Below are 17,947 nucleotides of genomic sequence, written 5' to 3' on the forward strand. Positions count from 1 at the left end.
GATGGACGCCGTGGCTGGAATGGTGATTCATCACACTTGTCCTCCTATGGAGATGCCTGAGAAGGTTAGCAAAGGTGAGACAGCAGATATACTAGAGATTGGAGCACCAAGTGACCATCAGAAGGTGAAGAAGTATGTTTCACCAAGACATTAAGGTCACTTCTGAGCTGCCGTGAAGGAATTTTTTGCTTATGACAGAAAACAAGAATACAATTTTAACTCTAGTAAAGAGTCAAGTTTGTAGAGAAGGGCAAAACCCAGGAAACTGACATGCCTATTCAAATCTATTTACACTTCTTTTTAACCCATTTTAATAATGGAATGGCATTTATCTGATCAGAAACTTGTTATGATTTCCTTTCTTAGAAGACTTCATAGGAGATTGTTAATTTTTTCCCACTTCTATTATCATGTTCTAAATAGATAATTTTAAACAGATTGCATCCACATTACTTTCACTTCCAGAAGGCATCGTTTATAAGATTATATTTAAGAGGCAGTTAACTATTATAAAGTATTTTGATGAATTATGGAACTATTTACATTTAAAGGATCCTTTTTATTATTAAAAAAAAATAATAATATGGAGCTGGGGTGAAACTTCCTGCACTATACTAAGTGCTCCAAAACTTGAGACCCCGTTGTGGCCCCGCAAGAAAGATTCACGCAGCCTAAGCTTCATCAGCCCAACAGCCACAGAGAACTCACTACTCACGGGGTAGCCTGGTTCTCCTTCAGGCGGCTCTGATGGCTGGAAAATTCTTCCTTATTTCAAAGACCAAATCTTCTCCACTGGTTCAGCCTTGCCCTCTGCAGAGAGTAAACATTCCAGTTCTTTTAACAGGCCCACCCGTGAGCTGGTTTCAGGGACTTCTGTTTCCTTCCCTTTTATCTTCCTTTTCTTTAATATATAATGCAGGCACATGGGAGGAGAAAGTGTAAAAGTGAGATGAAGGGCAAATCAAAAAAACCTTATCTGCCATACCTCCAGGCTCTGGAATCCTCCCCCCAGAGATGATCACGTTACCACTTCCTATCTTTTCAAGAGAAATTATGCATTTGCAAAGTATACACATTCTTTTAGACAAAAATATTTCATACACTATTCTGCACCTTGCTTTTCTTAAACCTAGTAATAAATTTTGGAGATGATTCCACATCAGTATTTAAAGCCGCACCTGATTCTTTTAAAAGCAACATAGGCAGTTTAATAAACCACATTTCATTAAACTAGTCCCCTGTTGATGGACACTAGGTAGTTTCCAATCTTTTGCTACTACAAACAAAGCAATCATGAATATCCTTGCATTGCATATACCTCTTTGTACAGGTATCTGTGTGATAGATTTAGAGCAATACAATTGCTAGATTGAAAGATACTGCATTTAAATTTTTAATACACATTGCCAAATTGCCATCCAATGAAGTGGTACCAGTTTGCTCTCCACCAGCAAAGTATGAGAGTTCCTGCTCTCACGCTTAGGAGATGAACTAGTTTGTAATGCCCTCCTGGAATTGTTTTGCCCTGAACTGAACCCACCGTTTCTGTGTGACCAGTGACCTCAGTGAATGTAAAACATCCTCTCTCATTCCAGTTACTCTACTTCTTTAAAAACAAACAAACAAATAGAACCTCAACACTGAAGCTGCCATCGTGACCAAGGCCACATCACTGACATTTAGTCATTAAGCTCTGTTCCACAGTGTGCCTGCTAAACCAGGTTTCTCCCTTTTTGTGCCTGGGCTTTGGGATTTTTGTAAGCAAGTTGCAGAAGTTTCCATTTATCTGTGTATTCGTTTCCTTTTGCTGCTGTGACAAGTGACACAAACTTGGCGCCTTAAAGCAACACAGATTTATTATCTTCCAGCTCTATTGTTCTGAAGTGCAAAACGAGTCTCAATGGGCTAAAATCAAGATATCAGGTCTGCGTTCCTTCTGGATGCTCTAGGGGAGAATCCACTTACCTTTTCCAGCTTCCAGAGACTGCCTGCATCCCTGAGCTCCTTCTTCCACCTCAAAGCCAGCAGCACAGCATCTTCAGTCTCTCTCTGGCTCTGAGAGAGCCCCCCTTCGATCGTCACATCTCCTTCCTTGACTGCCCTGCTTCTGTCTTCCTTCTTTTAATTTTCTTTTATTTTTCTTTATTTATTTTTAAATGTAATTCTTCTTTTTTTAATTTATTAATTAATTAATTTATTTTTGGCTGTGTTGGGTTTTCGTTTCTGTGTGAGGGCTTTCTCTCTAGTTGCGGCAAGCGGGGGCCACTCTTCATCGCGGTGCGTGGGCCTTTCACTGTCGCAGCCTCCCTTGTTGTGGGGCACAGGCTCCAGATGCGCAGGCTCAGTAGTTGTGGCTCACGGGCCTAGTTGCTCCGCGGCATGTGGGATCCTCCCAGACCAGGGCTCGAACCCGTGTCCCCTGCATTGGCAGGCAGATTCTCAACCACTGCGCCACCAGGGAAACCCCTGTCTTCCTTCTTTTAAGGACCCTGTGATTACATTAAGCCCACTTAGGTAATCCAGGATAATATTCGTGTCTTAAGATCCCTAACTCAATTATATCTGCAAAGTCCATTTTGCCACTTAAGGTAACATATTCACAGGCTCTGGGGATTATCTTTAGGGAGCCATTATTCTGCAGACCCCAATCTGCATTAAATATCATCTTGTGGGGCTTCCCTGGTGGCGCAGTGGTTGAGAATCTGCCTGCCAATGCAGGGGACACGGGTTCGAGCCCTGGTCTGGGAAGATCCCACATGCCGCGGAGCAACCAGGCCCGTGAGCCACAACTACTGAGCCTGCGCGTCTGGAGCCTGTGCTCCGCAACAAGAGAGGCCACGATAATGAGAGGCCCGCGCACCGTGATGAAGAGTGGCCCCCGCTTGCCACAACTAGAGAAAGCCCTCACACAGAAACGAAGACCCAACACAGCCAAAATTAAAATTAATTAATTAATTAATTAAAATACTTATTAAAAAAAAATATATAAATATCATCTTGTTAAGGTTAATTGCTTCAAAGGCTGCTTGGACATAAATGTGCTTTCAGGGAGGGTCTGGGTATATTCGCTTCTACAAGGATTTTTTTTTTTTTTTTGGAGTGTAATTGCTTTACAATCTTGTGTTAGTTTCTGCTGTACAACAAAGTGAATCAGCTATATGTATACATATATCCCCTCCCTCTTGGACCTCCCCCCACCCCCATCCCACCCATCTAGGTCATCACAGAGCACTGAGGGGAACTCCCTCTGCTATACAGCGGGTTCCCACTAACTATCTATTTTACACTAAGTACCAACCAGTACATAATGTTGAGCTGGGCATCCTTGGGGCTAGAGTGAAGAATTACAAAAAAACTAACAGGTGGATCTGCACTTTACAGTTTATAAAGAGCATTTACATCCATTATGCATTTCCCATTTCCCACTGTCAGGTAAGGAATCGGCCTGGAGCCTCACAGCAGGTACAGGTCAGCGAGATTCTTCCGGCTCCAAAGCTGTGGCTCTTTCCACGGCACCAGCTGCACCACAGTTGTGCTACCAGCCCACACGGAGTCGCCAATAAAAGTCCTTGAGAATTCTTTTCCTCTGTGGGTTTCCAGAGCCGCCCGTTCCCATAAGCTACCCATTTGGGTTGGAGTAAAAGTTCCCTTTTACCAGTTTACAGAGCTTGTTCTCACACCTTAGCCACCCAGAACTCACGGCAGCCTCGTCAGCTGGGCAGGGCGGGCCTGGGGCAGGGTCGCCACATCCTTGGTGGCACCAGGGAGACGGAGACCCAGAATTATGGGGGCTACTGCCAAGGTCACAGGAGACTCAAACCCTGAGCCATACTGTCTCTCCCAGAGAGGCTGCCCTGAAAAGCCAGCAATTCCAAAACCCCCGAATGGTCTGACCTTCACTCCAGAGGACATTACGGATTTCTTAGAAATTGGAGGCTGAGTAGGGAACTAACATACATGGAGTACTTACTGCGTGCCAGCACTTTCCAGAGACAGCTCATTTAATCCTTCTAACAGTTTGGGTGTTATTATCACCATTTTAATGATGGCGGCTCTGAGAGGTTAACGGTCGCAAAGATGGCAATGAATGGATTCCATACCAGGTCATTCTGATTCCAAAGCCCATGACTTTTCCTCTCGCCCGTGCTGGAGGATGAGCTGAGCAGGATTCCAGGTTAAAAAAAAATCTAGCACCTGCTTTGTGAGAGTACAGAGCCCTCAAATGCGCTGGTTAGGTTAGCAGCTGGCTGGATGAAAGTGAGTGCAGCGGGCGGGAGAGGCTGGGAGGGAAAGTGCAGGCCAACTGTCCCCTGGCTGGTGTCCAGTGACCTGCAGCCCTGGGAGCAGGTGCCAGAAGACTCCCCGGCCAAGAGGGAGAGGAGGTCCAGGGAGTGCGGTCAGGGGTGGGGGGGAAATGTCAGAGCCAATTACCAGGTAAAGCCACCAAACAAACACTAGCTAGAGAGCTAGAGGCTTGTCCAGAAATGTTCTCAGGGCTTGCTTTGATTACCATTTGTCTGAGTTGAGCTTCATTTCCATATTTCCTTCAGCTTAGACCCCATCTGCTGCTCTGTTTGCCTGAGCCCACCGCTAGAGACACAGGCATGCAATTATCCAACTCCTACGCATTTTTCTTGTTCTCTTTCTCTTTGAGTTTAATTTCCATCAGAGGCTCTGCCCTGAGCTTGCTTAAAAACCTGTAATTAAGAGGAGGCAGCTAATGAGACCAGGAGCAAACTTCTGCACTGTGCAGCTATTTTTTTTAATGAGATAAACAGGGAAAATGTCAAACAGAGGGATTTCTATGTTGCTCCCATGACTGAAAGGGTCCCCAGCATTGCAAATAAACATGCTGCAATTAGCACGTGTCGGGGGCCAGGGGGTGGGTTTCGTCCCTGGGGTCCTTGGGCTTCTTGACCTTGCCTGAGATGTGTGACTGGATCTTGTCTGGCTGAAGATCCACTGTCCAGTGCTCCCAGGTCCAGAGTCCCTTTTGGTCACGGTCAACAGAGATGCACCCTGGAAAGGCCACTGAGTGTGGCGACAGAGCTCTGACCTCAGCTACCGCACGGCTGCCTTTCCAAGAGCGGTTTGTTTTCTTCCCCAAGCACATTATGGGGTAATGACTGGGACTGTGGAAATTGCAAACAGCGTGTGTCATAATGAATATTTTGACTTGGAATACAGCATTCTCAGCAACTCCCAGTGTCTGTGGAAACTCAAGAGGCGGCAGAACAATCTATCGTGAAAGTGCCACTCACGCAGCGTAGCTAATGGAATTCAGGAGCATTTATTTAGTGCCTGCTGTGTACCTGTCTCTGGGCTGAGCACTTGGGGTACAGAAATGAGTAAGATGCAGCCTCTGTCCTTCTTTGGATCTAATGGAGAGAATCGGAGAGTTAAAATGATGCTGTACCCAATGAAGTCCCCCTCCCCCCACCTCCCTGCACCCAACCCCTCAGGTCTAGATTTACCCAACGAAAAGGAGGGGTTGGCTCGAGGCTTAAGGTTTATCTTGAACCAACACCTATTTGAGGTCCATTCTTCCTCCCCAAGGGGAGAACACTCTCCTTGCCCTCTTCCTTCCCGTCTGCCCATGGCTAGAGTCCAGGGCGGGGGTCAGAGGTCCCACCCCAGCCCCTTCCAGGGCACACTTGGGAATGGCTCAGTGCCATGGTCCCCGAGCCTGGTCACACACTGGAGCTGCCTGGGTTGCTCAGTGACAGTGCAGATGTCGGGCCCTTCGACAGAGGTTCTGATGTGTGGCTTTGGGACTGGTCCCCGGAGTCGTGTTTGGAACGATCCCTCCAGGTGATTCTGGTGCCTGGTCAGGCTTGGGAACCGCTAACCTAGGACCAAAGTACCGTTTTGTCACTTCCAGCTGCTGGTGCTGGCAGGAGCCTTCTCCCTTCTCTGGAACACATCTCCTCTATAAAAGTACGCTTGATGATCTCTGAGGCCCACCCTGCCTCTGACCACCTGTGTGTCCACAGGCGAGCTACCCGGGCGCTGCCCACGATGCTGCCCTTCTTTCACACCCTTACGTCTCAAGGGAGAAGAGAGTCAGCGAACCTGGGCCTGACACGGGTCTCAGCCCCTCCACCTGCTTCCTGGGGACCCAAGCCGGGCCCCCTCCCCTCTCTGGGCCTCAGTTGTGGGTAAATCTGTGAGGAATTTCAGCAGATAACCACCACTTTGTGTTTCTTTGCCTCGGGGAATTTTTCAGGGCAGAAATCAAAGCACCTTGAAGGCAAAGCCAAGAGCCCTGGGTGGAAGCTACCTTCGAGGCAGTGAGAGCCAGCGGGACAGCTGTGGGGTGGGATCTGGGGATGGACCCTGCCCTGCCATCACTGCGCAGCCCGCTGGGGGCGCAGGAGCTGCATGAGGGGTGGGAGGGAGGGTCCGCCCTGGGTCCAGCCTGCCTCCAGGAGAGTCTGGACAGGAGCTCACGCCGCCCCTAACTGCCAACCCATCCTTCCTCCAGCTCTTGCCACTTTCTGTGGGAGCCGGGCTCTCCAGACTGGGGGAACCCACGAGATGCCCCTCCTTGCGCCACATTTCTGAGAAGCTATTTAAAGGAGGAGAGAGGTTAAACCAGCCCATCACGAAACTTCAAGATAGACCCTCCCCCCCATGCCCTTGTTGGCCACCCCCCACCATTTACATCCAGCTTCGTGAGCTCTCAGTACCCCCTTCCCCCATCCTCCCTATGCTCCAGGCTCCCTTTTCAGCTTCCTGTGGGTGAGGGGATAATCTCAGGGTTAACTGAAAGGAGGCTGTCAAAAGCTGCTTTCACATCAAGGTGTGAATGACAAAATCACACACTAAACTAGGGATTCTCAAACTGCGTTCCACAGACCGAATTTAGTCCATGAATTTGGTGGAAAATGTGGTCCCCATTTTCACTAAAAAGTTTAACATTAACTTCAATTATGAATGAGGAGTAGAACATAGGGGTGTTAGCCTATAACTCTGTCACCAGTGGAGATCACAGGTAACTTCACATCACTTTACAGTTGATACAGATACTCGAAATCTTATTTAGGCTCATCTTTTGAAATGATGGTAAATTCTGAGATTGTCACTATTCCCTGTTATTTAATGTGTTGATAATAAAGCACATATATCACTATATTGCAAACATATATGTAAAAAATATTTTGACAACTACATTTTTAATACGACTGTTTTCTTTCAAAATCTTATGTATTCATTCTTTTAAAGAATGTTATGTAGAGGAGCCCATAGGGTTCACGGGCTGCCAACGAGTCCATGGCACATAAAAGTTTAAAGACTCCACCTCTAAATTTATCTTAAGATGAATTTCATCCTATTAGGAAAATTTTGAGCAGTATGGAAAAGTGAAGAATTTTCGATAATGGTGAGAGAAGATAATTTTGAGAATTTGTCAAGATTTCCAGGAGCTAGAAGAGATCGTAGAGATATACAGCTTTACTTGTTAAATCAACCTTATTCAGCTTTAATTTACATACAGTAAAATGCACCCATTGTTTTACGTGTGGCCATTGTTTAAAAATCGTGGCTAAAAACAAATAACATAAGTGTTACCATCTTAACCATATTGAGTGCACAGTTCAGCCAGGTTAATTATATTCACGTTGTTATGTAAAATGCACGCATTAGAAGTGTGCAGTTTGACGAGCTCTGACAACGTACTCGAGTAACCAGTCACAACTACAATTAAATACACAGTATTTCTATCACTCCCAAAACATTCCTTTGTGTCTCTTTATAATGTCTACTACCCCAAACCCAAGTAACCATTGATCTACTTTTTGTCACTATAGGCTAATTTTGTCTTTTTTTTTTTTTTTTAGAGTATAATTGCTTTACAATGTTGTGTTAGTTTCTGTTGTACAACAAAGTGAATCAGCTATATGTATACATATATCCCCTCCCTCTTGGACCTCCCTCCACCCCCATCCCACCCATCTAGGTCATCACAGAGCACTGAGCTGTGCTCCCTGTGCTATACAGCAGTTTCCCACTAGCTATCTATTTTACACATGGTAGTGTATATATGTCAAACCTAATCTCCCAATTCATCCCACCCTCCGCTTCCCCCCCCACCCCATGTCCACATGTCCGTTTTCTACATCTGTGTCTCTATTCCTGCCCTGCAAATAGGTTCATCTGTACCATTTTTCTAGATTCCTCATATATGTGTTAATATATGATACTTGCTTTTCTCTTTCTGACTTACTTCACTCTGTATGACAGACTCTAGGTCCATCCACATCTCTACAAATGACCCAGTTTTGTTCCTTTTTATGGCTGAGTAATATTCCATTATATATATATATAAGAATGTTTTACATTCTTCCCAATACTTGGTATTCTCAGTCTTTAACTCCAGCCATTCCCTGTGTGCTGGCATCTCATCATGGCTTTAATTTGCACTGTCCTGTTGGCTAATAATGTTGAACACCTTTTTGTGTGTGTGGGTCATGAGCGAATGTTCTTTGGAGGAGTCTGTCTAAATCTTTTGCCTCTTTTTATTGGGTTGTCTTCTTATTTAGTTTGGATACAATTCTTTTGCTGGACACATGTATTGCAAATGTTTTCCCCATTCTGTAGCTCATCTTCATTTTTCTTCATGGTGTTTTCAAGAGTAGTGTGTTAAAATTTTGATGTGGACCATTCATCAGTTTTTTATTTTATGGTCATGCCTTTTGCATTCTATCAAAGACATCTTTGCCTGCCCCCGAGCTGCAAAGATTTTCTCCTGTGTTTTCTTCTGGGAGTTTTATTAATATATTTTTAGTCTTTACATTTGGGTTGATGATACATTTCAAGTTAAGCTTGGTGCACCAGATGATGTATGGGTCAAGGTTTATTATTTCTTTCTGCGTGTGAATATCCAGATCTTCAAGCACCATTTGATGAAGAGACCATCCTTTCCCTGCTGACTTGCCTTAGCACCTTTGTTGGAATCAATTGACCATATCTGTGTGGATCTATCTCTGGACTCTCAATTCTTTTCCACTGACATATGTCTAAACTTACACCATAACTTTATTTTTAAAGATGAGAAATTTAGAGCTGAGAGAGTAAAAAGCCTTGTACAAGGTCAAACCAAATAAGTTAGAGGCCAGGATGAAATGTGACTCTTGTAAATATTCATTTTTATTCATTTTTTTCATTTCCATGGGCATTATCAGCACTGCCCACAGTGGCATTCACAGACCATTGTGAGAAAAAGCCACCATCTGCTAAATATTCATTTTTAACTCTTGTTGGAAGTCAGCAAAGAGGGACACAGTAAATAGCAGTGTGGATATTGATGCTGGGAAACAATGCTTCCCTGGACACTGCTTCCCAGCCTTACTATGGGGTCCCTGCAGAAGTGAGAGGCAGTGGGAGTGAGAGAGGTGGAGCTGGCTCTTCACGGAGCCGCCGTGTGACCTCACACGAGCTGCTCCATCCCTACTGGTTGAATCCACACAGTCTGGATTCTCTAGAGAAACAGAACCACGCACATATCTTTGTATGTGTATAAGGGAACATCATAAGGAATTGGCTCATGCAATTATGGAGGTTGAAAAGCCCCCACGATGTGCTGTCTGCAAGTAGGAAGGACGGTGGTGTAATTCAGTCCAAGTCCAGAGTCCTGAGAACCAGGGGAACTGAGGACAGGACAAGGTTGATGTCTCAGCTCAAGCAATCAGGCAGGAAGGGGCAAGTTCCTCCTTCCTCCTTTTTGATCTGTTCAGGCCCTCAGCGAATTGGATGATGCCCCCCACATTGGGGAGGGTAAACCAATTTACTGAGCCCACCTATTCAAATGTTAATTTCATCCAGAAACACTCTCACAGACACACCCAGAAATAATGTTTAGCCAAATATCTGGCATCCCATGATCCAGTCAAGTTGACACATGAAATTAACCATCACAGTTCCTCAGCTGTAAGATGGGGGTAAGAATAATACGAGCCTCACAGGAGTATTGGGGGATTGAACGAGGTGATGCTGTGGAAGTATTTAGTGGGGCATCTGGAACACAGTGGGCACTCAGGATACTGACTCTTCATACCCTTAGGCTGCATGAGGGTCTTTTCTCCTGGGGCTGACCCTGGAGATGTCCCCTGGTAGCAAAGGGAGCCCCTGTTGGCCTGGGCATCCCATTCCCAGGTACAGCCTCCGCTTTCTTCCCTGTTCTCCTGGGGGCTGGGCTGTGACCTACCCGCCAACTCCCCTGAGGACACTCCAGCCCTCCTCCACGCAACTGGGTGTCAGCTCAGCCCGATCAGAGCAGTGGCCTGGACCCCACCCAAGAGGATGTCTTCAGAGCCCACCCCAGGCACACGCAGGGTAGTGATGCGTCATGCATCACGGTCATTCTCGAGGCCTCAGTAGGCCCAGTGAGGTGGGGACAGGGACTGTGGGTCCTGAGGGGGTGTTGGGGAGGCCAAGCACCACACAGCACCTGCTGCATCATGTCTGGGTCTTCCTGCTAAAATCCCTGGACTGAGTGTCAAGCTTGAGACTGCCGTGCAAATCTGCTCAGAAATGGATAAAGCTGTAGTGTTGTGGGCACGGGGGGAGTGGGGTAAGATAAAGGGGTCCCAGCCTAGCCCCCTCACCCACGATGTCTCTTTCACGCCTGCCTTTCCTAGGAATTCCTCCCAGGTGGGTCCAAGATCCCCTTTCACAGGGACAGGATGCTATCTGGGAAGATAGGTCCAATATTAGCCTCCAATGTTGACTGAACTGTTAATCCTGTGTCAGGCACCATTCTAAGCACTTAGAACACGATGATTCCACAGGACTGCAAGGCAGGTATTACTGTTATCACTAGTTTACGTATGAAGAAACAGAGGCACAGAGAGGTTAAGTCATCTGTTCTAGGTCACACAGTAAATTAGTGCAAAGCTGGTATTTCATCACATGTGCTCTGGCTCTCAGACATTGCTTGAATGAAGATATTAATTTTACAAGTTAATTCTTTGGTTAGGTAGGAGGTTACATTCTAAAGAAGCAGCAGCTGGGGCACAGTGGACCCCAGGACAAAGGTAATGTTGAAACTTTGATTGAGAGTTTCTAAATGTGAGTTTCTGTGCTACTTGCCTAAGATCATAGGACACTTGAGGTCTAATGTCTGATGTTGGGAAGTAATTTCTTCCTCCATGCCTCAGTTTCCCCAACTGTAAAAAGAGAGGTTTTGCTGAATCATCTTTACGTTTTGGAGACATCTTCATGGATTTAGTGAAAACAGGAGTTTAACATCAGCCACCTGGTTCAAACCTCCATGCCCCACTTACTAGCTGTGTGATTCTGGGCTGGATATTTAACCTCTCTGAGCTCAGTCTCTGCAGCTGCTAAATGAGAGAGCCACCTCTGGAACTCTTCAATGAGGAACTGTGGCTGAGTCCATTCGGGCTGCTATAACAAAAATACCATAGGCTGGATGGCTTACAGATGACAGAAATTTATTTCTCATAGTTCTGGAGGCTGGGAAGTCCAAGATCAAGGCACCTGCAGATTCAGTGTCTGGTGAGAGCCTGCTTCTCTGGTTCATAGACGCTGTCTTCTCGCTGTGTCCCTCAGTGCCTGAGGGACAAGGGAGCTCCCAGGGCCTCTTTCATAAAGGCACTAATCCCATTCATGAGGGCTCCACCCTCATGACCTCCTAACACCATCAGACTGAGGATTAGGTTTCAACATATGAATTCTGGGGGGACACGCACATGCATTGTGTGGCAGGTCCCTAGCACAGGGCCCAACACACTGCAGCAGTCAACGAATACGGGACTTCTTCCCTTCTGAGGCCCTTCCTGCTCTCTCTCTGGGATTTGAGCAGCAATTAGTCATCTAGCAAAGCCTAAGGAACTGGGTCAAAAGTGGCAAAGGTTGCCTGGTATTTGGGAGAGTGGGGGCCATGCCAGTCAGTCCCTGGGCAGGTGTGTATGGGAGGGGTGACTGCTGGGGGGCCTGGGTAGTAAAGAAATGGTCCCAAAGGATGAACACCTAACCCTAGGAGGCTGTGTGACAGTCAGGAGTGTCTGGGGGCAGTGGGAGCAGGAGAGAAAAGGAGGTACAAAATAGGAAGATATATAGAAAGACAAAAAGAAATATAAACTTATGTCCCGCCATGAAATTATAAAACCACCATTTCCGACAATTAACTTGTGCCTAATAAAAACGTGTTCACACCAGGTCAACAAAGTGTGGATGAGATTTTATAACAGGAGGCTTTGTTGAACAGAATCCCGATACATATTTTTCCCTGTATTAACCATCAATTCTCTCATAAAAGATTTATCACAACATTTGCTATGTAGTCACTAAACACAAGCCATTGTAAACAGAGCAGGCGACATTGGCCTTGGATTCATCAGTCCTGAGTCCCACTGCAATAGTAAACAGCTGTTGGCAAGTGTATCACATGAAAGGTAACAGTGTCACATGGGCAGGGCTTCTGGTAATGTGTGTGTGTGTGTGTGTGTTTTAATAGAGCTGTACTTCTGTTTAATAAATTAGGAGAAAATAAAGTAAAACCTACGATGTAAACAAGCACTAGAGGATGGTAACATTTTGCTTCATTTGTTTTATGCTTCGTATGCAGCTGTTGGTGAACATTCGCCCATAAGGGCACACAGAGGGAAGCAGAGTCACGGGGGCACACGGTGACAGGTGCATTTGCTCCAACATAAAGTCACAGATGTCCCACCCATTTTCCTGTAGGTCTGACTTTAGGAACAGAACATTGTACGGGAGCCAGGCATTTGCAGATCCCTCTGTCCCCTGGGAATGAAATATCTTTAGTTTTTCTAAATCCCAGCTTCCAAAAGTATTTTTGAAGTATCCAAATATAAAGTACATTTCCATGTGGAATGCTGAACTAGCTGGCACATGCCTTAGGTTTCCTTAGTGCAGACTCCTTTCTATTCTCTGGATGTCCAAGCTATGGACAGTGTAAGTCCCCGCAGCCCACTTTGCACAAACCCCCCAAATAATGAAATCTGTGAAAACTGAAAGAATGCAAAGAATTAAACTTGGGTGCGCTCATTACTTGGAGCTTCTGGGGTTCAAAGGGTAGCATCTAACTGGTCTCACTTCAGGGAGGTGGTGGTTCTTCCATTGGACACAGGGCTGGATGAAGCTCTGTGTGGGAGATGGCCGTGCTCCATTAGGGAGGATGGATAAGGGTGGCTGAAATTGTCTGCTGGCATCCGCTCAACACAACACCATAGCAGAGGGACAGATTTATGTCTTCCGAGGAGCTGCCTCACTACAATGGACAATGCACATCCAGTTGGCAAAGGTTTGAATTCCTTCTCCCGAGCTAGCCTAAGAAAATAGAGACTAGCCTATCCCTGTGTTTATAAAAATGTCCCATATGGTAAGGAGGGTAAGGCAAGGCACCTCTTTTATTTGTCACTGGACTTTCAAGGTTCCCCCTGGGGAAATCCTGATGGGGTTGGTGAGACACCGTACTCCTTAAATGTCCCTCAAATGTTCCAGAAGAGATTATGTTTACAAACTTGCTATAAAACAGGATTGTTGAGGTTTGGAATGATTTCAACTTGTGAGGGGACTTGGCATTCAAATACAACATGGGGTTTGGTTACTCATAATTCAAGCAAAGATCTGGTATTAAATGGCTTGAATGCCGGGCCATGGTGGACAGAGCCCTTGGGGGCTGGGTGTCTGGTATTTTAGCCAGGCAGGAGCTGTCTCTCTGATCTGGTCATTGGGAAATTGACCGGCTCAGGTCAACCAATCAGTTGTGTGCCATGGCGATGGTGTCTGATGCTCCCCAAACACGTTTCCTATGAGTAGTCTGGGGTATTGCCGAGGCTCTGATGACTCTAATCTGACTCTCAAAATTCAAAGTGGGATTCCTGTCTCCAAATACAGATTTCAGACTCTTCAAAACGTGAACCTTAGGTTCTATTTAACACGTGCAACCACTCTTCCACGCCAGGGAGTAATTAAGATACTGACTATAGAATCACCAGGGCTGCAAGAGAAGGGCCACAGGAAACACCGAGTCAGTGTTCCTAAGAGCACACGCATTCCACAAGGGGCGCACACAGTCTTTGGAGTCAACAACCTAAACTATTTAATAGTCCTTAGATGTGGGTATACGTGAGACACTATCGCACTGCTAAGACAGAGTAGATGCATAAGGTTGGACCCTCAAGGCTCAGCGCATATTCACATGACGCACTGCGTGAGCAAGCCGTACCAGCCCCGGAGATGGGTGTGAAGCGGGGGTGGCTGAATTGTTACTTGGGACAAGGGTAACATTTGCAAACACATGGTTGTTTCTGCTGTGTGTTCTTCCAGTTGTCTCCGGGGTATGGGCCATGCCCACGAGGACCCTGTGTTACTATGGAATGTGTACACTCCCTACTGAAGACATACCTTTATTCCCACTCAGGTGTATTATCAGGGGACATGCCCTGGCCAAATGAGGTTGGTTTCTTAAGAGTGAATCATGCCCCCTTCCCGCTCACTGTATCATGTAGATGCCCCACAAATTAAATGCAGTGCTTTTAGTGCCTCTCTCCCACCCTCCCTCCCTTCCTCTCTTCCTCCCACCCTCCCTCCCTTCCTTCCTCCCTTCCTTCCGTTTTCTTTCTTTTCTTTCTTCCCTCTCTTTGTCAATAGCTAAATATATGTGGATTTCCTCCCATGTTTTCTCTTTCTAAAAGAGCTCTAATTTTGAATCTCCCAAGTTCAAGACCTCGTTGCTCTCCCCAGGACCACAGATCACGTCCACTCTGTCTCAGGACTCATGTCACCTCCTAGGTGCCCAACCTATCCTATTCCCGGACACACGCTAAGCTCCCGCCCCATTAGACTCCTCACTGGGCACCTTGTTCACACCTCCTTCATGTCTCGTCATAGGTGCTTCCCTACTGCAGGTTCAAGCCCAATGCTACCACCTCTAGGAAACCTTCCAGAACGCTCCTCCCCCACCCGCCAAGTGCATCAGCCCTCCTCCTGCACCCCCAACACTGCACACTGCTCCAGGGCAGCCCCGCCCTCCGCATTGTAGAGTAATCTCTGGTCTTCCCCGGAGTCTGACACAGCCCAGGGCGCCGGGCACACAGAAGGCGCTCTGTAAATGTCAGAGGAGTGACAGGTGGGTATTGTGACAGCGCTGGGCTGGAGCCTGCAGCCTGCCATGCCCCGCTGTCCAGCCTCTCCAGGACCCCGCTTCCCCGGATCTCCGCAGACCCTGCTTCCTCACAGTGGTGTCTGGGTCAGGCTGAGGGAAGCCTCGTGTCCTAGCCACTTTCCTCTCCCGATGCAGACTGCCTGGGAAGATGGGCAGTTCCACACCTGGGGCCTCCTCTCTCCTAGACAGCCAGCTCCCAGCAATGTCCATCTCCTGCTCCTTCCACCCGTATTGTGGAAGAAGGCGTGCGGAGGCCTTTGACTTTGTGGCCGCATCTGAACTGGCATTCCTTTGACCAGGCCAGGGCTTTGGCCACCAGCAGAGCCAAGGCAGCTGGCCAGGGGTCAGGCTAGCTCACTGAGGGCTAAAAGGCCACTTGGTCTTGAAAGAAAGTGGGAGCCTGCTGAGAAGGTGGGGGGACTTACAAACCACATTGCTCTCAGCCAGGCTTCTCCTCTGAACCCGCGACGAGCAAACCGTGGTGGCTACCTCTACCCACCCTCTCCCCGCTAGCCACCAGGTCAGCACAGGCTTTTCCATGCTAACCTCTTGGCGTCTGTGTGAAGGGGAAAGGTCAGCTTCAGTGCCAGGCACTGCTGTGTTGTACTAATGCTCGTGAAGGCTACTGGCCCATAGTTTCGGGAAAATTCTTTGGACGATGAGTCCGCAAACACCTACAACGTTTAGTCAGTTAGATTCTCTGTAGGTGAAAAGGACTTGTGGACCTAAATTCTGGGACAGCGGTTGCTGCCGAGCATCTTCCCCTCGAATACCCCGAGAAGCACATGCAGAGAAAGAGAAGACCAGGGGTGGCCGTGATGGGAGGGTCCCGAGGCCCAGCTGGCCGGTGTGGGTGTCCGCTCAGGAGCTGAGAGCACGGGGTTCTCTGCTGATGATGGAAAGTCAGCTGCTCCTCCTTGAACTGCCCGAAGTCGGGTGAAGCTGGGGACTTCCCATCAGTACCAGCCCACCCTTCTGGAGACCTATTGTGTGCTGCCCCTCAAATTTCTCTACATGCTGCCCGAGGACCTACAGATTTCGCCCGATCTGTAAAAAGGAGAGAGTAATAGTACTGACATCTTAGGATTATTATGAGGATTCGTGGAAATGCTACCCCCAAACTCTCAGTGTGGTGTCTGCTGTCTAGTCTTCACTCAGGACACACCGGCTCTTAGGTTGTCATTATTACGAGCTGCTCGTGGGGGACCCAGCAGGGTCAGCCATGCTGGATGAAGCGGGGAACCAACAAAAGACCCACACCCAAGGGTGGGCATCCAGCACTGTCTCTCTCTGGCCCTGCCTCGGCTGGCTCGGCCCCCCGGGTCTGAAGCTGGTCGGAAGGGGGCAGGGGTGAGGGCTCTGGTTAGTAGCAAAGGGGCTAGAAGCCATCAACTCTCCCAGCCAGGCTGCCCGGACAGAGTCTGTGTCGGGACCCAAGCAAGCATCCCTCCGGGGCCCTCTGAGCGCCAGGCTCCCTTTTCTCTAACACAGTGTCTGAGTCAGTGAGTGCTGCCACCCTGCCAACACCCAACACATCTCGTGCCTACCAGCCGGGAGCCCCACGGAGAGGAAGGAGGCTGTTTTGCAAAGGCCTTCAGAGGTAGGCTGGGCAGCTTCTCCTGTTCCACCAGAGTCTCGTGAAAAAAGGTTTTAAAAATTTCATGGCGTGATCAATTTTGTCCCTCTGAGAACAAAATGACTCAGCCCTTGAGTAAGCTGGAGATTGAACTATTTGGCATGTTAGGGAACCACAGAAGACAACTGAAACCTAGATATTTAGAAAGACCCAGTTTTCCATAGAGTTTATCCAGGTGTCTAAGATCATTTTTCCTCAGGGAGGACTTTGAAGTCCACCTGCAACAGTCACCTGGGCCCGGATGTTTGAAAATGCAGAATCCTAGGCCTTACCAGACCTCCTTAAACGGATCTCCGGGGAAGGGGCTCAGGAACCTGAATTTTAAACAACGTCTCTTGGTGATTCTTGTGGATAGTAAAGTTCAGGAGCCAATGGCTTCATTGCAGATGCTGTTGACCTTCCAGAAAGGTAGTGGGAGCCTCAAATATATCCAGGACTTCGCTCTCCCCTGTGGTGCCAGTGCTCCAAAGGATATAAGCAGATGTGAGGAATTTCTGGCACCTGATAAAATATCCTCATTGAAATCATAGGCAAATTGGTTGATGCTGAATTTGGGTAAATTCTAAAAATGCACAGCCTGCGGTCCCCCCGAGGGTCACACTGCAGCCCTGCAAAGGCATCATCTACCTGCACCAAAGTATGTAAAAGGACAGCAGCCAGGACCTGGACTTGGCCTGTTCTTTCCATCTTCTCTCAGAAAGAAGGGCATCATGAAAAAGACAACTAGCTTCACAAACATGAGAGAGGTTTATTGCTCATGGTGGCAGAAGTCCGAGCTGAGTCCTAGAAGGAATGTACAGTTGGTGTGAGATGAGTCAAGGCAACTTCCCCTCCCCCACCAGCCGACTTCGTGGTAGAAATAGGCAGGCTCTTAGGGAAGCATCTTTGGGAGGTCAGCGGACCATGAGACACACAAACCCCAAATGCCACAACACTTCTCCCTCAGTGGCTCCCAGGGCCCTGAAACCCCCTCTAAGAAGCAGCATAAAGAAAAGCTAGGGGCTTCCCTGGTGGCGCAGTGGTTGAGAATCTGCCTGCCAACGCAGGGGACACGGGTTCGAGCCCTGGTCTGGGAAGATCCCATGTGCCGCGGAGCAACTAGGCCCGTGAGCCACAATTGCTGAGCCTGCGCGTCTGGAGCCTGTGCTCCGCAACAAGAG

General features: G+C 47.7%; 1 non-coding gene across 1 annotated transcript; it reads right to left on the reverse strand.

The window, feature by feature from the left end:
* Positions 1-9,154: 9,154 nt before the first annotated feature.
* Positions 9,155-9,235, reverse strand: LOC133079186 (small nucleolar RNA SNORD35). Its single transcript, XR_009698077.1, has one exon. It is a non-coding gene; the product is annotated as a small nucleolar RNA SNORD35 (small nucleolar RNA).
* Positions 9,236-17,947: the final 8,712 nt, after the last annotated feature.

The sequence above is a fragment of the Eubalaena glacialis genome, chromosome 1 (genome assembly GCF_028564815.1).
Source record: "Eubalaena glacialis isolate mEubGla1 chromosome 1, mEubGla1.1.hap2.+ XY, whole genome shotgun sequence".
Taxonomy (NCBI): domain Eukaryota; kingdom Metazoa; phylum Chordata; class Mammalia; order Artiodactyla; family Balaenidae; genus Eubalaena; species Eubalaena glacialis.